Source organism: Cherax quadricarinatus, chromosome 86 (assembly GCF_038502225.1).
Source record: "Cherax quadricarinatus isolate ZL_2023a chromosome 86, ASM3850222v1, whole genome shotgun sequence".
In the NCBI taxonomy this organism is placed as follows: Eukaryota; Metazoa; Arthropoda; class Malacostraca; order Decapoda; family Parastacidae; genus Cherax; species Cherax quadricarinatus.
The window spans coordinates 15,408,667-15,432,653 of record NC_091377.1 but is presented as its reverse complement, the minus strand read 5'-3'; positions in this window follow the sequence as shown (position 1 = coordinate 15,432,653).

Below are 23,987 nucleotides of genomic sequence, written 5' to 3'. Positions count from 1 at the left end.
TTGTTGAACTATAAGTAGTTAAGAAAGGAGGAACACTGCAGAAGGCCTACTGGCCCATACTAGGCAGGTTCTTCACAAATCCAACCCAGTAACACTTCGATCATGTCTCCCCTCATTCTTTGCCTTACATGTGAAACTAATTTAAGGGATTTCAATCTTTCTTTATATGTAAGATTTCTAATGCTATAAGAGCATAAGAACATAAGGATGGAGGAACACTACAGAAGGCCTACTGGCCCATACAAGGCAGGTCTTTATCAAAACCACCCCTACCCAAAGCTACCCAAGAATTCACTCCCATACCCAATGACACCAATCAAACCCAATCAAACTTATATATTTGTCCAATCTCTTCTTAAAGCTACCCAAGGTCCTAACCTCTATCACCCCACTGGGAAGACTGTTCTACGCATCTACAACTCTGTTCGAAAACCAGTACTTACCTATGTCCTTCATAATTCTAAATTTATCCAACTTAAATCCATTATTTCTGGTTCTCACCTGGTTCGACACCCTCAGTACTTTATTAATGTCTCCCTTGTTTATGCCCGCCATCCACTTATACACTTCAATGATATCTCCTCTCATTCTACGCCTCTTCAGAGAGTGGAGATTTAAGGCTTTAAGTCTATCTTCATACGGGAGGTTCCTTACACAGTAAATCATTTTAGTCATTCTCCTCTGTATGTTCTCCAATGAGTCTATATAGTAAGGGGACCAAAACTGAGCAGCATAATCTAAATGAGGCCTCACTAGTGATGTATAGAGCTGTAAAATAACTTTTGGACTTCTGTTACTTATACTTCTTGAGATAAACCCAAGTAATATGTTAGCCTTGTTGCGCAAACTAAGGCACTGCTGTCTTGGCTTTAGATTTCTGCTCACCATGACTCCCAAGTCTTTTTCACATTCTCTATGATCAAACTCTACTTCACCTAGTTTACAACTTCGAGAGTTATTTTCATTACCAAGGACTAGTATTTTACACTTGTCCACGCTGAACTTCATCTGCCATTTTTCAGACCAAGACATTAATTTGTCCAAATCCTCCTGGAGTTCATTGCTATTCTCCTCAGAATGAATCACACGGCCTATCTTTGTATCATCAGCAAATTTGCTCATGTCACTCGTAACCCCTTCATCAAGGTCATTAATGTAAATTATGAACAAGAGAGGGCCTACAACTGATCCTTTTGGAACGCCACTAGTGACTAATCCCCATTCAGATTTGACCCCATTAATGGAAACTCTCTGCTTTCTATTGGTAAGCCATGCCTCTATCCATGCTAGAACTTTACCTCCTATACCATGAGCTGCCACTTTTCTTAAGAGTCTCTTGTGAGGCTCTCTATCGAAGGCTTTACTAAAATCCAAATAAACAGTATAAAATTCTTTATCACTGTCCACTGCCTCAAATATTCTATTGAAGAACATCAGTGAATTTGTCAGGCAAGAACGACCTCTCGTGAATCCATTCTGAGATTCATTAATCAAATTATGCTCTTCAATTTGACTTCTAATAATATCAGCTATAACTGATTCTAATAATCTGCATACTACTCCAGGTACTATAGACGTCAGGCTTATTGGACCACAGGCACTCAGTGCATGAGGCGAGAACGTTGCCAACCAAGCACTCGGTGCATGCCAGACCTATCCTGTGTATGGTAGTTATCTCATATACAACTTGTGGAAGTATTAGTCGCCTTATTCCCATATTATGAGGGTGTCACCCCATAGCTATCTTGTCAGCAGTAGTTAAAACGGTAGTCTGCCATCCTAGTGGAAGTGGTCGAATATATTACAAAGGAATGTGTTGTGTCGACTGAGAGTAAACAACACAGTCACCATTACTACATCTGACGAGGACAGAAAACAGTGATCCACAATGAAACTGGTTTCCTCCAGGAAGCATAAACTACACTTAATCATATTGATACACAAGATAAACTCCATAAAAAAAACTCTTTCCCAAGACGAGTGTATATTTTGACAAAAAATATATATAAAATTTCTAGACAAACTCATATTATTTATTCTTACTTGCCTTGTTTTTATGACCAGAATCTCAGGGAAGAGCATTTCCTCAGGTCCATCATGACAAATAAAAATTGACTTAGGTGTTTAATTACTATTATTGTTAAGTAAAATATCAAGTTAACATTATATTCATTCAGTAAGGAGGCCTGGTCACAGACCGGGCCGCGGGGGCGTTGACCCCCGAAACTCTCTCCAGGTCTCTCTCCAGTATATTTAGCCAATTAAGTGAGTTTCATCAGGTACACTACACAGCTGTAGAGTCTTAGTGATGACTACACACAGTTGTGGAGTCTTAGTGATGACTTACACACAGTTGTGGAGTCTTAGTGATGACTTACACACAGTTGTAGAGTCTTAGTGATGACTTACACACAGTTGTGGAGTCTTAGTGATGACTTACACACAGTTGTGGAGTCTTAGTGATGACTTACACACAGTTGTGGAGTCTTAGTGATGACTTACACACAGTTGTGGAGTCTTAGTGATGACTTACACACAGTTGTGGAGTCTTAGTGATGACTACACACAGTTGTGGAGTCTTAGTGATGACTTACACACAGTTGTGGAGTCTTAGTGATGACTTACACACAGCTGTGGAGTCTTAGTGATGACTTACACACAGTTGTGGAGTCTTAGTGATGACTTACACACAGTTGTAGAGTCTTAGTGATGACTTACACACAGTTGTGGAGTCTTAGTGATGACTACACACAGTTGTGGAGTCTTAGTGATGACTTACACACAGTTGTGGAGTCTTAGTGATGACTACACACAGTTGTGGAGTCTTAGTGATGACTTACACACAGTTGTGGAGTCTTAGTGATGACTACACACAGTTGTGGAGTCTTAGTGATGACTTACACACAGTTGTGGAGTCTTAGTGATGACTTACACTGTATGAAAGCTCCTGTTGACGACAGTCTTCATTTCTTAACAGTCTACTTCAATACCAGAGTCACATACAGCTTCCTATTTCTCAAAAACATTGCATTCACCAGGTTAAGTAAGATTTGTCAAGAAACAGGAGCAAGTATTTCTTCACCTGGGTCTTAGTCACATGACCCGAGGCACAGAAGCTTTTGGTCATCTGACCGAGGCCTTCCACTGGTTTACCAGTGGAAAGCCTCCCCCCATCCTTTAAAAATTGAAGTAATAATTATAACCATTATTAGTAATTTCACCAGGTTATAAGTTACTGGTGAATACTTTCACAATATAAGTAAGTACAGTACATCAGTATACACGCACACCTTCTTATAAACAATAGTACTTTGAAAAGAATTTATTCTGAATTATAACGTATCATAACAATAGTCTGGCCAGCCTAAGATGGCTACAGTTTACTTATACAGGAATAAGCACAGTTTGATTATTTCACGGAAAATATAATGTGTTTCCTGCAATTAAATTTATAGTTGAAAAAAAAAAATGTCGGGTTGTACCTCTTCTTGTTATGTTTATATATTGTTATTGAATCCTCATAAATAATTTAAATCTTTTAAAATGATTTATCTAGTACATTATGAAGAATTTAACATAGTACATTATGAAGAATTTAACATAGTACATTATGAAGAATTTAACATAGTACATTATGAAGAATTTAACATAGTACATTATGAAGAATTTAACATAGTACATTATGAAGAATTTAACATAGTACATTATGAAGAATTTAACATAGTACATTATGAAGAATTTAACATAGTACATTATGAAGAATTTAACATAGTACATTATGAAGAATTTAACATAGTACATTATGAAGAATTTAACATAGTACATTATGAAGAATTTAACATAGTACATTATGAAGAATTTAACATAGTACATTATGAAGAATTTAACATAGTACATTATGAAGAATTTAACATAGTACATTATGAAGAATTTAACATAGTACATTATGAAGAATTTAACATAGTACATTATGAAGAATTTAACATAGTACATTATGAAGAATTTAACATAGTACATTATGAAGAATTTAACATAGTACATTATGAAGAATTTAACATAGTACATTATGAAGAATTTAACATAGTACATTATGAAGAATTTAACATAGTACATTATGAAGAATTTAACATAGTACATTATGAAGAATTTAACATAGTACATTATGAAGAATTTAACATAGTACATTATGAAGAATTTAACATAGTACATTATGAAGAATTTAACATAGTACATTATGAAGAATTTAACATAGTACATTATGAAGAATTTAACATAGTACATTATGAAGAATTTAACATAATACATTATGAAGAATTTAACATAGTACATTATGAAGAATTTAACATAGTACATTATGAAGTGAAACTCAGAATGAAACACAAGTGAAACTCAAGTGTGTATCAAGTGCACATTTGCCAGTTTTATCAGTAAAATATTGTGAAACTTTGATTTAAGTTAAATTACGTTAAAATAGTTGGAATTTGTGAGGTAAGAGAAGAACGTCTCGTCTAACTGAAGTAAACTTTCAGGTCAGCAACAAAGTTTCAGTCCTGATGTTTCTTGTACAAAACTTTGGTCGTGTTATTCTTACCTCTCATAAACACCACTTGATTTTATGAAAAAAAAATTGAGAAAATTGAATTAGTTATTTTCATACAATGATATTTGAGTGTCCCAGATACCTTGATAATGGACGTTTTGATCGGCTTCAAACTTTATATGCTGGAGTATGTTAAGATATTTAGACTGAGATAACAAGGGAATCCGTCTACAGTTTATTTCAAAATTTGTGTTTCTTACTGGAAGGTTTGAATTAGTTTTGGGATGTGAGTGTCCTTATTTAATATTTCTATTGAAGAAATTGGGATATTAATCTCCATACAGTAATTTATCAATGCCTCTGCTGATTTTGATCCAGTCTTCAGGCTAATATTTATATGTGTTGGAAGCTTATGCCGTAATTTGCATTATTCAGTTTGTGCAAGAACGGTATACAATACCGACAAGATGAAAGTTAAGACACATGTGTAACATCTGGGTATCTTTATTGTAGACGTTTCACCATCCAGTGGCTTTATCAATACAGATTCTATAACATAATTAGAAGATAGTAGAACTATATACAAAAGATGAGGTAATCAGTCCCTCAGCCTTGGAGTTAGTGTGAAGAACACCGTGGTAGTAGAGATTCTTAACTTTCAACTTGTCGGTATTGTATACCTGTCTTGCACAACTTGTCAGACACTGCAACATCATGGAATCTTGGTTCAGAGGATATCTACTAGACCTTCTTCACGGCTGCTACAACTAACCTATCTCTTTGGGAAGGACCTACTTCCACTGGGGAATCCCGCCTACCAGTGACTATGCCCTCGTCTGCTACACGTCCCTATCCACTGACGCCTATATAAACACCAGTCTCCTTGCCTGTGCTCCAGAATCTCTACGACCACGGTGCTCTCAACACCAACTCCAAGGCTGTAAATAGTTCCTCTGTCTTCTAATTATGTCCTAGAATCTGTATTGATAAAGCCACTGGGTGGCGAAACGTCCACAATAAATATATCCTGATGTTGCACATGTGTCTTAACTTTCACTATTCAGTTTGCATGCATTGATGTACAGGGGAATAGGGTTATGCAATACAGGGATACCTTCCTCGGATTGGGCAGCGATCAACATATATCTAAGAAAGTTAGGTATCCCAACATTTAAGTGACAATCTGAATTATTTTCTTGCTTTTTCTTCCTCCTACTTTGCGATGTTATTTTGACTTACTGAAGCGGGTTCAAATTTTAACACTTTTACACGATAACTCAAGGATCTCAATGGAAATATGTCACTTTGTTCGACTTTTTTGGTCTATCCTAAGTAACTTATTCTATGTATGATTATAAATGTACTTAAGTGTACCTGTTACTGACGGTCAGTCGTCAGTACTCAGTGGTCAGTCGTCACGTGAGGTCACAGACCCTGAGCTGCTTTGGGGATTAGTGTGGACGGTTACAAAGCATGGCTTGCTTCTGCAGTGTTTTAAAAATTGAGGTTGGAGAGTTGAAGGAGGAGGTCTTGCTTCTCCAGGAGGAGATTAGGAGGCTGAAGGTCCACCTCAATGGGTCTGGGAGAGAGTGTGAGGTGGCTGGAGTTGTGGGGAATGAGGCTTCTAGCAGTGAGGTGCAGTCTGTCTCTCGCTGTGAGGAGGCTGTAGTTGGGGAGGTAGCAACGGCTACCAGCAGTGAGGTGCAGTCCAGCACCTGCTACAAGTGGCGAGTGGTTCACAGTAATGGAAGGCGCATCAGAGTAAGGAAAGTTAAGAGTGAAGATCTGAAGGTAGGAAATCGCTTCTCTGTTCTTCAGGATGAATGTACTTGACTTAAGAAATCGTAATGACACGATTGCAAATAAACCATACCCCCGGCCGGGATTGAACCCGCGGTCATAGAGTCTCAAAACTCCAGCCCGTCGCGCTAGCCACTAGACCAGCTAGCCACAATAAGATTCATCCAACTAGGTATATTTCTACACCATAGGAAAGTTAGCACAGGCACCTCTGTGACAACAAATGCAAGTTTTTACAGACGAATCTCCAGCTAGCGTGGCCGTGACGAACTCTAGCTCAAGTCCCTTCACTGCGACGGGCTGGAGTTTTGAGACTCTATGACCGCGGGTTCAATCCCGGCCGGGGGTATGGTTTATTTGCAATCGTGTCATTACGATTTCTTAAGTCATGTTGACGGCAGTGAAGGGACTTGAGCTAGAGTTCGTCACGGCCACGCTAGCTGGAGATTCGTCTGTAAAAACTTGCATTTGTGGTCACAGAGGTGCCTGTGCTAACTTTCCTATGGTGTAGAAATATACCTAGTTGGATGAATCTTATTGTGGCTAGCTGGTCTAGTGGCTAGCGCGACGGGCTGGAGTTTTGAGACTCTATGACCGCGGGTTCAATCCCGGCCGGGGGTATGGTTGATGAATGTACTTCAGTGGCCAGTGAAGGTAAGGGTACTACTGCCCCTGCTAATGGAGGTAAGCGCATTCTTGTGGTTGGTGACTCTCAGGTAAGATATATTGACCGTGCTTTTTGTAATAGGAATAAGAAGATGAGAGATAGAGTGTGCTTCCCTGGAGCTGGTGTTGGGGACATTGTCAACAGGCTGGATAATATCATGTCAGGTAATGGGAACAAGCCCATTATCTGTCTCAGTGCTGGTGGAAATGATATTGGGAAGGGTAGGAGAGAAGAGCTGCTAGATAAGTACAGGTCAGCTATAGATTTCATTAAGTCTAAGGGAGGGATCCCAATCATATGTAGCATCTTGCCTAGAAGGGGAGTAGGAAATGAATGGTTGTCTAGGGCAATTGGTGTAAATTGCTGGCTAGACAGATACTGCAAGGAACTTGCAATCCCATTCATTGACAACTGGAACAACTTTTATGGCAAACATGATATGTATGCAAGGGATGGGGTACATCTCTCTGGGGCTGGGGTGGTAACACTTGCAGACTCGATTGAGAAGGCCATTGGTGAAATGCCTATGATTTTAAACTGATGGAAGATAGAGGTATGGGTGTGTGTGGGAAACAAGCAGGTTGCAACACTTGGGTTGGAAACAGTAAATGTATAAAAGGCATTCAGCATGAAGTTATAAATAAAGACAATAGATCAGGTCAGCAAACAAAGGGGGACAGCAGAGGGCAGCAAGGGACTAGCTCCCTTAAGGTTTACTATACTAATAGCAGGAGTGTAAGAAATAAGATAGATGAGCTAAGATTAATTGCAAGTGCAGGAAACATAGATATTATTGCTATAACAGAGACCTGGCTCAATCTGAAAGATAGAGAGATGCCCTCTGAATGTCACATACAAGGCTATAAATTATTCCACACTGACAGGGTCAACAGGAAAGGTGGTGGAGTAGCGATGTATGTCAGAGACAATTTAAATTGTTGTGTTAGACAAGATATTAAATTAGAAGCGTCAGCCACTGAATCTGTTTGGTTACAGCTTCTCGAGGGCCGAGAAAAACTAATTTTGGGTGTGATTTACAGGGCCCCAAATCTTGATAGGGAGTGCAGTAAACTTCTATGGGACGAAATTCGTAAGGCATCTACATACGAAAATGTTGTGCTAATGGGAGATTTCAACTATAGACAGATTGACTGGAGCAATTTGACAGGAAATTTAGAGTCAGGTGACTTTCTTGATACGATCCAGGATTGTTTTTTAAAACAGTTTGTGACAGAGCCAACTAGGGGAAATAACCTCCTTGACTTGGTTCTTGCCAGTAGGGAAACACTAATTAATAATCTTGAGGTTAATGATGAGCTTGGGGAAAGTGATCACAAATCACTCAGTTTTAATATATCATGGAATTCCCCTAATAATGGCAATCAAGTCTCCGTCCCTGACTTTCGCATGGCTGATTTCATAGGACTGAAAAATTACTTAGGTGGGCTGAACTGGAATGACCTGACTAAGGGTCAGGTAGGTGGTGATGGTTGCCGATATGATGCTTTCCAGGGCATAGTTCTAGCTGCTCAGTCAAATTATGTTCCAAATAGGGAAATCAGATCAAACAAAAATGATCCTAAATGGATGAACAATAGATTAAAATATCTGATTGGTCAAAAGAGAGGCATATATAGGCAAATCAAAAGAGGAGAGGGGCAATTGAGAAATCGATATATTCAGTTAAAGAGAGAAATAAAAAAAGGAATTAGAAAAGCAAAAAGAGATTATGAGGTTAAAGTTGCAAGAGAATCGAAGACTAACCCAAAAGGATTCTTTCAGGTATACAGAAGTAAGATCAGGGACAAGATAGGCCCACTCAAAAGTTCCTCGGGTCAGCTCACTGACAGTGATAAGGAAATGTGTAGAATTTTTAACACATACTTCCTCTCAGTTTTTACACAGGAGGATACCAGCGATATTCCAGTAATGATAAATTATGTAGAACAGGACGATAATAAACTGTGCACTATTAGGGTCACAAGTGACATGGTCCTTAGGCAAATAGATAAATTAAAACCTAACAAATCCCCAGGCCCTGATGAACTGTATGCAAGGGTTCTAAAGGAATGTAAAGAGGAGCTTAGCACACCTTTGGGTAATCTTTTCAACATATCACTACAAACTGGCATGGTGCCAGATAAGTGGAAAATGGCAAATGTGATACCTATTTTCAAAACAGGTGACAGGTCCTTAGCTTCGAACTATAGACCAATAAGCCTAACCTCCATAGTGGGAAAATTTATGGAATCAATAATTGCCGAGGCAGTTCGTAGCCACCTTGAAAAGCATAAATTAATCAACGAATCTCAGCATGGTTTTACAAAGGGGCGTTCCTGCCTTACGAATTTATTAACCTTTTTCACTAAGGTATTTGAGGAGGTAGATCATGGTAATGAATATGATATTGTGTATATGGACTTCAGTAAGGCTTTTGACAGGGTCCCACATCAGAGACTATTGAGGAAAATTAAAGCACATGGAATAGGAGGAGAAATTTTTTCCTGGATAGAGGCATGGTTGACAAATAGGCAGCAGAGAGTTTGCATAAATGGGGAGAAATCAGAGTGGGGAAGCGTCACGAGCGGTGTTCCACAGGGGTCAGTGTTGGGCCCCCTGCTGTTCACAATCTACAATCTACATCACAATCTATGTCGTCATAGATGAGGGCATAAAGAGCGACATCGGCAAGTTTGCCGATGACACCAAAATAGGCCGTCGAATTCATTCTGACGAGGACATTCGAGCACTCCAGGAAGATTTGAATAGACTGATGCAGTGGTCGGAGAAGTGGCAGATGCAGTTTAATATAGACAAATGTAAAGTTCTGAATGTTGGACAGGACAATAACCATGCCACATATAAACTAAATAATGTAGATCTTAATATTACGGATTGCGAAAAAGATTTAGGAGTTCTGGTTAGCAGTAATCTGAAACCAAGACAACAGTGCATAAGTGTTCGCAATAAAGCTAATAGAATCCTTGGCTTCATATCAAGAAGCATAAATAATAGGAGTCCTCAGGTTGTTCTTCAACTCTATACATCCTTGGTTAGGCCTCATTTAGATTATGCTGCACAGTTTTGGTCACCGTATTACAGAATGGATATAAATTCTCTGGAAAATGTACAAAGGAGGATGACAAAGATGATCCCATGTATCAGAAACCTTCCCTATGAGGATAGACTAAGGGCCCTGAAACTGCACTCTCTAGAAAGACGTAGAATTAGGGGGAATATGATTGAGGTGTATAAATGGAAGACAGGAATAAATAAAGGGGATGTAAATAGTGTGCTGAAAATATCTAGCCTAGACAGGACTCGCAGCAAAGGTTTTAAGTTAGAAAAATTCAGATTCAGGAAGGATATAGGAAAGTACTGGTTTGGTAATAGAGTTGTGGATGAGTGGAACAAACTCCCAAGTACAGTTATAGAGGCCAGAACGTTGTGTAGCTTTAAAAATAGGTTGGATAAATACATGAGTGGGTGTGGGTGGGTGTGAGTTGGACCTGACTAGCTTGTGCTATCAGGTCTGGTGCCTTGCTACTTCCTTAAGTGGAAGTGACCTGACTAGGTGGTCATTGTTCTAGGTAAAGAGGGGTGGCATAGACCTGCGTCGCACTGGTCAGCAGGAATGTTGCAATGTTCCTTCTTTCCTACGTTCTTATATTCTTATGTCAAAGACAGTACAGTCAAGGAGAGTACAGTCAAGGAGAGTACAGTGAAGGAGAGTACAGGCAAGGAGAGTACAGGCAAGGAGAGTACAGGCAAGGAGAGTACAGGCAAGGAGAGTACAGGCAAGGAGAGTACAGGCAAGGAGAGTACAGGCAAGGAGAGTACAGGCAAGGAGAGTACAGGCAAGGAGAGTACAGTCAAGGAGAGTACAGTCAAGGAGAGTACAGGCAAGGAGAGTACAGTCAAGGAGAGTACAGGCAAGGAGAGTACAGTCAAGGAGAGTACAGTCAAGGAGAGTACAGTCAAGGAGAGTACAGTCAAGGAGAGTACAGTCAAGGAGAGTACAGGCAAGGAGAGTACAGTCAAGGAGAGTACAGTCAAGGAGAGTACAGTCAAGGAGAGTACAGTCAAGGAGAGTACAGGCAAGGAGAGTACAGGCAAGGAGAGTACAATCAAGGAGAGTACAGTCAAGGAGAGTACAGGCAAGGAGAGTACAGTCAAGGAGAGTACAGTCAAGGAGAGTACAGGCAAGGAGAGTACAGGCAAGGGCAGTACAAGCAACGACAGTACAAGCAACGATAGTACAAGCAACGGCAGTACAAGCAACGGCAGTACAAGCAAGGGTAGTGAAAGCGACGACTGTACAAGCAACGACAGTACAAGCAACGACAGTACAAGCAACGACAGTACAAGCAAGGGTAGTGAAAGCAACGACTGTACAAGCAACGACAGTACAAGCAACGACAGTACAAGCAAGGGTAGTGAAAGCAACGACTGTACAAGCAACGACAGTACAAGCAACGACAGTACAAGCAAGGGTAGTGAAAGCAACGACTGTACAAGCAACGACAGTACAAGCAACGACAGTACAAGCAACGACAGTACAAGCAACGATAGTACAAGCAACGGCAGTACAAGCAATGGTAGTGCAAGCAACGACAGTACTAAAAACGACAGTACAAGCAACGGTAGTGCAAGCAACGACTGTACAAGCAACGACAGTACAAGCAACGACATTACAAGCAACGGTAGTGCAAGCAACGACAGTACAAGCAACGACAGCACAAGCAACGACAGTACAAGCAAGGGTAGTGAAAGCAACGACAGCACAGGTAAGGACAGTACAAGTAAGGACACTACATGCAAGGACAGTACAGGTAAGGAGAGTACAAGTAAGGACAGTACAGGTAAGGACAGTACAGGTAAGGACAGTACAGGTAAGGACAGTACAGGTAAGGACAGTACAGGTAAAAACAGTACAAGTAAGGACAGTACAGGTAAGGACAGTACAGGTAAGGACAGTACAGGTAAGGACAGTACAGGTAAAGACAGTACAGGTAAGGACAATACAGGTAAGGAAAGTACAGGTAAGGACAGAAGAGGTAAGGACAGTACAGGTAAGGGCAGTACATTTAAGGAAAGTACAGATAAGGACAGAACAGGTAAGGAAAGTACAGGTAAGGACAGAAGAGGTAAGGACAGTACAGGTAAGGGCAGTACATTTAAGGAAAGTACAGATAAGGACAGAAAAGGTAAGGAAAGTACAGGTAAGGACAGAAGAGGTAAGGACAGTACAGGTAAGGGCAGTACATTTAAAGAAAGTACAGGTAAGGACAGAAGAGGTAAGGACAGTACAGGTAAGGACAGCACTTTAAAGGAAAGTACATGTATGGAGAGAACAGGTAAGGACAGTATAGGTAAGGACAGTACAGGTAAGGACAGTACAGGTAAGGACAGTATATGTAAGGACAGTACAGGTAAGGACAGTACAGGTAAGGACAGTATAAGTAAGGACAGTACAGGTAAGGACAGTACAAGTAAGGAAAGTACAGGTAAGGACAGAACAGGTAAGGACAGTACAGGTAAGGGCAGTACATTTAAGGAAAGTACAGATAAGGACAGAACAGGTAAGGACAGTACAGGTAAGGACAGTATATTAAAGGAAAGTACAGGTAAGGACAGAACAGGTAAGGACAGTACAGGTAAGGACAGTACAGGTAAGGACAGTACAGGTAAGGACAGTATAGGTAATGACAGTACATTTAAGGACAGTACAGGTAAGGACAGTACAGGTAAGGAGAGTACAGGTAAGGACAGTGCAGGTAAGGACAGTACAGGTAAGGACAGTACAGGTAAGGACAGTACAGGTAAGGGCAGTACAGATAAGGACAGTATAGGTAAGGACAGTACAGGTAAGGACAGTACAGGTAAGGACGGTATGAATAAGGACAGTGCAGGTAAGGACAGTACAGGTAAGGACAGTACACGCAAGAACAGTATAGGTAAGGACAGCACAGGTAAGGACAGTATAGGTAAGGACAGTGCAAGTAAGGACAGAACAGGAAAGGAAAGTACAGGTAAGGACAGTATAGGTAAGGACAGTACAGGTAAGGACAGGATAGGTAAGGACAGTACAGGTAAGGACAGGATAGGTAAGGACAGTACAGGTAAGGACAGGATAGGTAAGGAAAGTACAGGTAAGGACAGTATAGGTAAGGAAAGTACAGGTAAGGACAGTATAGGTAAGGACAGTACAGGTAAGGACAGTATAGGTAAGGACAGTACAGGTAAGGACAGTATAGGTAAGGACAGTGCAGGTAAGGACAGTATAGGTAAGGACAGTGCAGGTAAGGACAGTATAGGTAAGGACAGTGCAGGTAAGGACAGTATAGGTATGGGCTACACAACAGCTAGTTGCTGCTGAAGGTAATGTCAGGCAGCAGCTGGGGAGAATGTTGCAGCAGCTGGGGAGAATATTGCAGCAGCAGGGAATAATGTTGTAGTAGCCGGGGAGAATGTTGCAGTAGCTGGGGAGAATGTTGCAGTAGCTGGGGAGAATGTTGCAGTAGCTGGGGAGAATGTTGCAGTAACTGGGGAGAATGTTGCAGTAACTGGGGAGAATGTTGCAGCAGCTGGGGAGAATGTTGCAGTAGCTGGGGAGAATGTTGCAGTAACTGGGGAGAATGTTGCAGTAACTGGGGAGAATGTTGCAGTAGCTGGGGAGAATGTTGCAGTAGCTGGGGAGAATGTTGCAGCAGCTGGGGAAAATATTGCAGCAGCAGGGAATAATGTTGTAGTAGCCGGGGTGAATGTTGCAGTAACTGGGGAGAATGTTGCAGTAACTGGGGAGAATGTTGCAGTAACTGGGGAGAATGTTACAGTAGCTGGGGAGAATGTTGCAGTAGCTGGGGAGAATGTTACAGTAGCTGGGGAGAATGTTACAGTAGCTGGGGAGAATGTTGCAGTAGCTGGGGAGAATGTTGCAGTAACTGGGGAGAATGTTGCAGTAGCTGGGGAGAATGTTTCAGTAGCTGGGGAGAATGTTGCAGTAGCTGGGGAGAATGTTGCAGTAGCTGGGGAGAATGTTGCAGTAACTGGGGAGAATGTTGCAGTAGCTGGGGAGAATGTTGCAGTAGCTGGGGAGAATGTTGCAGTAGCTGGGGAGAATGTTGCAGTAGCTGGAGAGAATGTTGCAGTAACTGGGGAGAATGTTGCAGTAGCTGGGGAGAATGTTGTAGTAGCTGGGGAGAATGCTGCAGTAGCTGGGGAGGGTGTTGCAGCAGCTGGGGGGTGTTGCAGCAGCGGGGGAGGGTGTTGCAGCAGCGGGGGAGGGTGTTGCAGCAGCGGGGGAGAGTGTTGCAGCAGCTGAGGAGGGTGTTGCAGCAGCGGGGGAGAGTGTTGCAGCAGCTGTGGAGGGTGTTGCAACAGCTGGGGAGGGTGTTGTAGCGTCTGGGGAGAGTGTTGTAGCAGTTGAGGAAAGTGTTGCAGCAGCTGGGGAGAGTGTTGCAGCAGCTGGGCAGAGTGTTGCAGCAGCTGGGAAGAGTGTTGCAGCAGCTGGAGAGAGTAAGGACAGAACAGGTAAGAGCAGTACATTTAAAGAAAGTACAGGTAAGGACAGAACAGGTAAGGAGAGTACAGATAAGGACAGTACATTAAAGGAAAGTACAGGTAAGGACAGTCCAGGTAAGGACAGTAAAGGTAAGGACAGTCCAGGTAAGGACAGTACAGGCAAGGACAGTACAAGTAAGGACAGTACAGGTAAGGACAGTACAGGTAAGGAAAGTACAGGTAAGGAGAGAACAGGTAAGGACAGTACAGGTAAGGGAAGTACATTTAAGGAAAGTACAGGTAAGGACAGAACAGGTAAGGACAGAACAGGTAAGGACAGTACATTAAAGGAAAGTACAGGTAAGGACAGAACAGGTAAGGACAGTACAGGTAAGGAGAGTACAGGTAAGGACAGTATAGGTAAGGACAGAACAGGTAAGGATAGTACATGTAAGGACAATACCGGTAAAAACAGTACAGGTAAGGACAGTACAGGTAAGGACAGTACAGGTAAGGACAGTCCAGGTAAGGACAGTACAGGTAAGGACAGTATAGGTAAGGACAATACAGGTAAGGACAGTATAGGTAAGGACAGTACAGGTAAGGACAGTACAGGTAAGGACAGTACAAGTAAAGACAGTGCAGGTAAGGGCAGTACAGGTAAGGACAGTATAGGTAAGGACAGTAGAGGTAAGGACAGTATAGGTAAGGACAGTGCAGGTAAGGACAGTACAGGTAAGGACAGTACAGGTAAGGACAGTACAGGTAAGGACAGTAGAGGTAAGGACAGTATATGTAAGGACAGTACAGGTAAGGACAGTAAAGGTAAGGACGGTATAGGTAAGGACAGTACAGGTAAGGACAGTACAGGTAAGGACAGTACACGTAAGAACAGTATAGGTAAGGACAGTACAGGTAAGGACAGTATAGGTAAGGACAGTGCAGGTAAGGACAGTATAGGTAAGGACAGTACAGGTAAGGACAGTATAGGTAAGGATAGTATAGGTAAGGACAGTATAGGTAAGGACAGTACAGGTAAGGACAGTATAGGTAAGAACAGTACAGGTAAGGACAGTACAGGTAAGGACAGTATAGGTAAGGACAGTATAGGTAAGGACAGTACAGGTAAGGACAGGATAGGTGAGGACAGTATAGGTAAGGACAGTACAGGTAAGGACAGTATAGGTAAGGACAGTGCAGGTAAGGACAGTACAGGTAAGGACAGTATAGGTAAGGACAGTGCAGGTAAGGACAGTATAGGTAAGGACAGTACAGGTAAGGACAGTATAGGTAAGGACAGTGCAGGTAAGGACAGTATAGGTAAGGACAGTATAGGTAAGGACAGTATAGGTAAGGACAGTGCAGGTAAGGACAGTATAGGTATGGGCTACACAACAGCTAGTTGCTGCTGAAGGTAATGTCAGGCAGCAGCTGGGGAGAATGTTGCAGCAGCTGGGGAGAATATTGCAGCAGCAGGGAATAATGTTGTAGTAGCCGGGGAGAATGTTGCAGTAGCTGGGGAGAATGTTGCAGTAGCTGGGGAGAATGTTGCAGTAGCTGGGGAGAATGTTGCAGTAGCTGGGGAGAATGTTACAGTAGCTGGGGAGAATGTTGCAGTAGCTGGGGAGAATGTTACAGTAGCTGGGGAGAATGTTGCAGTAGCTGGGGAGAATGTTGCAGTAGCTGGGGAGAATGTTACAGTAGCTGGGGAGAATGTTGCAGTAGCTGGGGAGAATGTTGCAGTAGCTGGGGAGAATGTTGCAGTAGCTGGGGAGAATGTTACAGTAGCTGGGGAGAATGTTACAGTAGCTGGGGAGAATGTTGCAGTAGCTGGGGAGAATGTTGCAGTAGCTGTGGAGAATGTTGCAGTAGCTGGAGAGAATATTGTAGTAGCTGGGGAGAATGTTGCAGTAGCTGGGGAGAATGTTGTAGTAGCTGGGGAGAATGTTGCAGTAGCTGGGGAGGGTGTTGCAGCAGCTAAGGAGGGTGTTGCAGCAGCTGTGGAGATTGTTGCAGCAGCTGGGGAGAGTGTTGCAGCAGCTGTGGATAGTGTTGCAGCAGCTGGGGAGGGTGTTGCAGAAGCTAAGGAGGGTGTTGCAGCAGCTGTGGAGATTGTTGTAGCAGCTGGGGATAGTGTTGCAGCAGCTGGGGAGAGTGCTGCAGCAGCTGAGGAGTATGGTGCAGCAGTTAGGGAGGGTGTTGCAGCAGTTGGGAAGTGTTGCAGCAGGGGAGGGTGTTGCAGCTGCTGGGGAGAGTGTTGCAGCAGCTTGGGAAATTGTTTCAGCATCTGGGCAGAGTGTTGCAGCAGTTGTGGAGGGTGTTGCAGCAGTTTGCGAGTGTGTTGCAGCAGCTGGGGAGGGTGTTGCAGCTGTTTGAGAGTGTATGGCAGCAGCTGGGCAGGATGTTGCAGCAGCTGGGGAGAGTGTTGCAGCAGCTGGGGAGAGTGTTGCAGCATCTGTGTAGAGTGTTACAGCAGCTGGGGAGGCTGTTGTGGCAGATGGGGAGAGTGTTGCAGCATCTGGGGAGAGTGTTGCAGCAGCTGGGGAGAGTGTTGCAGCATCTGTGTAGAGTGTTACAGCAGCTGGGGAGGCTGTTGTGGCAGATGGGGAGAGTGTTGCAGCAACTAAAGAGAGTGTTGTAGCAGCTGGGGAAAGTGTTGCAGCAGCTACGGAGAGTGTTGCAGCAGCTGAGGAGAATATTGCAGCAGCTGGAGAGAGTGTTTCATCAGCTGGGGAGAGTGTTGCAACATCTGCGGAGAGTGTTACAGCATCTGGGGATAGCGTTGCAGCAGCTGGGGAGAGTGTTACAGCAGCTGGGGGTTGTGGTGCAGCAGCTGGGGAGAGTGTTGGAGCATCTGGCGATAGTGTTGCAGCAGCTCGGGAGGGTGTTGCAGCAGCTGAGGTGAGTGTTTCAGCAGCTGGGGAGAGTGTTGCAGAAGCTGGAGAGAGTATTGCAGCATCTGGGGAGGGCGTTGCAGCAGCTGGGGAGAGTGTTGCAGCAGCTGGGGAGGTTGTTGCAGCAGCTGGGGAGAGTTTTGCAGCAGCTGTGGAGAGTGTTGCAGCAGCTGTGGAGGGTGTTGCAGCAGCTGAGGAGGGTGTTGCAACAGCTGGGGAGAGTGTTGCAGCAGCTGGGTAGAGTGTTGCAGCAGCTTAGGAGTATGGTGCAGCAGCTAGGGAGGGTGTTGCAGCAGCTGGGAAGTGTTGCAGCAGCAGGGGAGGCTGTTGCAGCAGCTGGGGAGAGTGTTGCAGCAGCTGGGGAGGGTGTTGCAGCAGCTTGGTAAATTATTTCAGCATCTGGGCAGAGTATTGCAGCAGTTGTGGAGGGTGTTGCAGCAGCTGGCGAGTGTGTTGCAGCAGCTGGGGAGGGTGTTGCAGCTGTTTGGGAGTGTATGGCAGCAGCTGGGCAGGATGTTGCAGCAGCTGGGGAGGGTGTTGCAGCAACTTGAGAAGGTATTACAGCAGCTGGGGAGGGTGTTGCAACAGCTGAGGAGGGTGCTGGAACAGCTTTGGAGTGTGTTGCAGCAGCTTTGGAGGGTGTTGTAGCTGCTTGGGAGGGTATGGGAGCAGCTGGGGAGGGTGTTGCAGCAGCTGGCTAGGGTGTTGCAGCAGCTGGAGAAGGTATTACAGCAGCTGGGGAGGGTGTTGCAGCAGGTGAGGAGGATGTTGGAACAGCTGAGGAGTGTGTTGCAGCAGGTTGGGAGGGTGTTGTAGTAGCTGGGGAAGGTGTTGCAGCAGCTGAGGAGGGTATTGCAGCAGATGGGGAGGGTGTTGGAGCGGCTTGGAAGGGTATGGGAGCAGCTGGGTAGGGTGTTGCAGCAACTGGGGAGGGTGTTGCAGCAGCGAGAGAGGATGTTGCAGCAGTTTGGGAGGGTATGGCAGCAGCTGGAGAATGTATTACAGCAGCTCGGAAGGATGTTGCAGCCGCTGAGGAGGGTGCTGCAACAGCTGTGGAGTGTGTTGCAGCAGTTCGAAAAGGTATTGCAGCATTTGGTTACGGTGGATCAGCATCTGGGAAGGATGGTGTAGCAACTGGGAGGATACTGCAGCACCTGATTAGGGTGATGCTGCAGTTGGGGAGAGTGTTAAAGCAGTTGGGGAGGGAGTTGCAGCAGGTGGGGAGGGTGGTGCAGCAGCTGGGAATTCTTGTGCAACAGCCATGGAGGGTGTTTCAATAGCTGAGGTGTTGCAGCAGCTGAGAAGGTTAGCTGCTGCAGCAGCTGGTTAGGGTATTGCAGCAGCTGGTTAGGGTATTGCAGCAGCTGGAGAGCGTGGTGCAGCATCTGGTTATGGTGTTGCAGGAGATGGGGAGGGTGGTGCAGCATCTGGTTAGGGTGTTGCAGAAGCTGGGGAGGGTGGCCCAGCAGCTGGGGAGAGTGTTGCAGAAGCTGAGGTGGGTGGTGCAGCAGCAGGGGAGAGTGTTGCAGCAGCTGGGGAGGGTGGTGCAGCAGCTGGGGAGAGTGTTGCAGCAGCTGAGGAGAGTGGTGCAGCAGCTGGGGAGAGTGTTGCAGCAGCTGGGGAAGGTTGTGCAGTTACTGGGGAGGGTGTTGCAGGAGCTGGAAAGGGTGTTGCAGGATCTGGGGACGGAGGTGCAGCAGCTGGGAAAGGTGGTGCAGCAGCCATGGATGGTGGTGCAGCAGCTGGGGAAAGTGTTCCAGCACATGTGGAGGGTGTTGCAGCAGCTGGGGAGAGTGTTTCAACAGCTGGGGAGGGTGTTGCTGCAGCTGGGGAGGGCGTTGCAGCAGTTTGGGAGTGTATGGCAGCAGCTGGCGAGGGTGTTGCAGCAGCCGGGGATGTTGATGCAGCAGCTGGATAAAGTGTTCTAGCACATTGGGAGGGTGTTGCAGAAGCTGGGGAGGGTGTTGCAGCAGCTGGGGAGGGTATTACAGCAGCTCGGGAGGGTGTTGCAGCAGCTGAGGAGGGTGTTGCAACAGCTTTAGAGTGTGTTGCAGCAGCTTGTGAGGGTATGGTAGCATCTGGGGAGAGTGTTGCAGCAGCTGGGGAGGGTGTTGGAGCGGCTTGGGAGGGTATTGAAGCAGTTGGGGAGGGTGTTGCAGCAGCTGGCGATTGTGTTGTAGCAGCTCGGGAGGGTGTTGCAGCTGTTTGGGAGTGTATGGCAGCAGCTGGGCAGGATGTTGCAGCAGCTGGGGAGGGTGTTGCAGAAACTTGAGAAGGTATTACAGCAGCTGGGGAGGGTGTTGCAACAGCTGAGGAGGGTGCTGGAACAGCTTTGGAGTGTGTTGCAGCAGCTTTGGAGGGTGTTGTAGCTGCTTGGGAGGGTATGGGAGCAGCTGGGGAGGGTGTTGCAGCAGCTGGCTAGGGTGTTGCAGCAGCTGGAGAAGGTATTACAGCAGCTGGGGAGGGTGTTGCAGCAGGTGAGGAGCGTGTTGGAACAGCTGAGGAGTGTGTTGCAGCAGGTTGGGAGGGTGTTGTAGTAGCTGGGGAAGGTGTTGCAGCAGCTGAGGAGGGTATTGCAGTAGATGGGGAGGGTGTTGGAGCGGCTTGGAAGGGTATGGGAGCAGCTGGGTAGGGTGTTGCAGCAACTGGGGAGGGTGTTGCAGCAGCGAGAGAGGATGTTGCAGCAGTTTGGGAGGGTATGGCAGCAGCTGGAGAATGTATTACAGCAGCTCGGAAGGATGTTGCAGCCGCTGAGGAGGGTGCTGCAACAGCTGTGGAGTGTGTTGCAGCAGCTGGAAAGGGTATTGCAGCATTTGGTTACGGTGGATCAGCATCTGGGAAGGATGGTGTAGCAACTGGGAGGATACTGCAGCACCTGATTAGGGTGATGCTGCAGTTGGGGAGAGTGTTAAAGCAGTTGGGGAGGGAGTTGCAGCAGGTGAGGAGGGTGGTGCAGCAGCTGGGAATTCTTGTGCAACAGCCATGGAGGATGTTTCAATAGCTGAGGAGGTGTTGCAGCAGCTGAGAAGGTTGCTGCAGCAGCTATGGAGAGTTCTGCAGCAGCTGGTTAGGGTATTGCAGCAGCTGGGGAGCGTGGTGCTGCATCTGGTTATGGTGTTGCAGGAGATGGGGAGGGTGGTGCAGCATCTGGTTAGGGTGTTGCAGAAGCTGGAGAGGGTGGTCCAGCAGCTGGGGAGAGTGTTGCAGAAGCTGAGGTGGGTGGTGCAGCAGCAGGGGAGGGTATTGCAGCAGTTGGTTACGGTGGATCAGCATCTGGGAAGGTTGGTATAGCAACTGGGGGGATACTGCAGCACCTGGTTAGGGTGATGCTGCAGTTGGGGAGGGTGTTGCAGCAGCTAGGGAGGGTGGTGCATCAGCTGGGAAATCTTGTGCAACAGCCATGGAGGGTGTTGCAATAGCTGAGGTGTTGCAGCAGCTGAGAAGGGTGCTGCAGCAGCTATGGAGAGTGCTGCAGCAGCTGGTTAGAGTGTTGCAGTAGCTGAGGAGCGTGGTGCAGCATCTGGTTATGGTGTTGCAGGAGATGGGGAGGGTGGTGGAGCATCTGGTTAGGGTGTTGCAGCAGCTGAGGAGAGTTTTGCAGGAGCTGGGGAGGGAGATGCCGCAGCTGGGGAGGGTGGTGGAGCAGCCGGGGAGAGTGTTGCAGCAGCTGGGGAGGGTGGTGCAGCAGCTGGGAGAGTGTTGCAGCAGCTGGGGAGGGTGTTGCAGCAGCTGGGGAGAGTGTTGCAGCAGCTGGGGAAGGTGGTGCAGTAGCTGGGGAGGATGTTGCAGCAGCTGGGGAGGGTGTTGCAGGATCTAGGGAGGGAGGTGAAGCAGCTGGGAAAGGTGGTGCAGCAGCCAGGGATGTTGGTGCAGCAGCTGGGGAGGGTATTGCAGCAGCAGGGAGGATGTTGCAGCAACTTGGGAGGGTGTTGCTGCAGCATGGAGGGGGTTGCAGGAGCTGGGGAGAGTGGTGCAGCAGCTGGGAAAGGTCGTGCAGCAGCTGGGGAGGGTGGTGCAGTAGCTGGAGAGGGTGTTGCAGCAACTGAGGAGGGTGTTGCAGCAGCTGGGGAGGGTGTTGCAGCATCTGAGGAGGGTGTTGCAACAGCTTGAGAGGGTGTTGCAACAGCTGAGGAGGGTGTTGCAGCAGCTGGTGAGGGTGTTGCAGCCGCTGGGAAGGGTGGTGCAGTAGCTGGAGAGGGTGTTGTAGCAGCTGAGGAGGGTGTTGCAGCAGCTGGGAAGGGTGTTGCAGCAGCTGGGGAGGGTGTTGCAGCATCTGAGGAGGGTGTTGCAGCAGCTGGGAAGGGTGTTGCAGCCGCTTGGGAAGGTGGTGCATCATCAAGGGAGGGTGTTGTAGTTGCTGGGGAGATTGTTGCAGCAGCTAGGGAGGGTGTTGCAACAGCTGGGGAGTGTCCTGCAGCAACTGGGAATGGTGTTCAGCAGCTAGGGAAGGTGGTGCAGCAGCCAGGAATGGTGCTGCAACAGCTGAGGAAGGTGTTCAGCAGCTGAGGAAGGTGTTGCAGCAGCTGGGGAGGGTGCAGCAGCAGCTGAGGAGGGTGTTATAGCAACCACGGAGGACGTTGCAGCAGCTGTGGAGATGTTGCAACAGCCAGGGAGGGTGTTGCAGCAGCCTGGGAGGGTGTTGCAGCAGCCAGGGAGGGTGTTGCAGCAGCTGTGGAGGGTGTTGCAGCAGTCAGGGAGGGTGTTGCAGCAGCCAGGGAGGGTGTTGCAGCAGCTGTGGGATATTCCCATGGAAAGTTGAGGATCCGTTCTTGAGTCCTGTGAAGATTCCTGTATGGTATACCACTAGCGCCAACTAATCCTGAATCAGTTGTATAATATACTTTTCGAAATAAAAATTGTTATTATTGTTATTGCTGCTATTATTATTATTATTATTATTATTATTATTATTATTATTATTATTATTATTATTATTATTATTATTATTCCAGGATGATGGGAACGGGTTAAATTTGGTCATGGGGTACCTGCTCGTGCTAATTGTTCCTAGATTCTTACCCAAGTTAAGGCACACCAGAGCTAAAAATTGGAAGCCAATCAGAGTTTAGTTTAATATGTTTATTAAGCACCCCATACCCATCCTGTGGGTGGTAGTCAGAAGATTACAGAGGTACATAATGGGTCCAGGGACTGGGCTCCAAGTTTTGATACCTGAACAAGGTACAAAGGTAATAAAGTCATAAGTTACATAGGTAATGAATCATGTGTGTAAATTTACTTACTTACGTTTATAAATGGTTACAAACATGAGCAAATTATATAGCAATGAGCAGTTCATACGTCCACACCCGGTCACAACTGCAGTGAGTTATCAGTGCAAATATTAATTGTTGCATCACACACACACACACACACACACACACACACACACACACACACACACACACACACACACACACACACACAAAAGGAGATGACATGGCCCAGCTGGCAAATTTTCTGAGAATAGGGAGGTTTGCAAGAGGAAGAATCCGGTCAAAGTGATTTTCAAGGCAGAATCGGCAGAGAAAGGAAGACTAAGGAACATGTCAGCGTACCAGAGAATGTATCTCGACCACGACAGAAGACGAGAAGAAAGTCAGAAACTGAAAGAGGGGGTTCAAAGATGGAAGGAGGAAAGGGAGGTGAAGATGAAGATGAACAGGAAAACCCAGACTCAGGAGGAAGCTCAAATACAATCTCTCTCACAGTCACCTGCAGAAGCCCCCCAACCAGGACAACCCCAATACAACCAAACATTCTAACCCAAAACACACATGCCATACCCAATGCCCCCACCCACCTCATTACAAACTCCACCTTCACAGCAACCACCCATAGTTCCTCATCAGGCCTCCTGCTTTCCCAACCCTAATGTACCACCCAGACCACAGTTTTAGAAAAGAAGTTGAAGGTTTGGTATACAAATGCAGATGGAATAACAAATAAATGTGAAGAGTGGCATGAAAGAATCAAGAAGACATCCCCAGATACAATAGCACTTACAGAAACAAAACTCACCAGGATGATAACAGATGCAATCTTTCCACCTAGATATATTCTCAGGAAAGATAGAGGGAGCAATGCTCATTAAAAACCAGTATGGATTTGAGGAAATGGAAGGAATAGATGGAATGGGCGAAAGGGACTACATAGTAGGAACAATCCAGTCTGAGGGCCATAAGGTGGTAATTGCTGTAATGTACAACCTGCCACACAACTGTAGGAGGCCAAGAGAATAATATGATGAGAACAACAGAGCAGTGGTAGACACATAAGCCGAGGTGGCCAGAAGAGCTCACATGGGGAGAGAAAAGTTATTAGTTATGTGTGATTTCAATCACAAGGAGATTGACTGGGAAAACCTGAAGCCTCATGGGGTTCCCAAATCATGGAGAACAAAATTTGATGGATGTAGTACTGGAAAACCTCATGCATCAACTTGTTAGAGACAATACAAGAGAGAGAAGTGAGGATGATCCCTCAAGATTGGACCTAGTATTCACCATGAGTAGATTGGACATCGAGGATATCACGTACGAAAGGCCACTTGGAGCTAGTGATCATGTGATTCTGTGCTTTG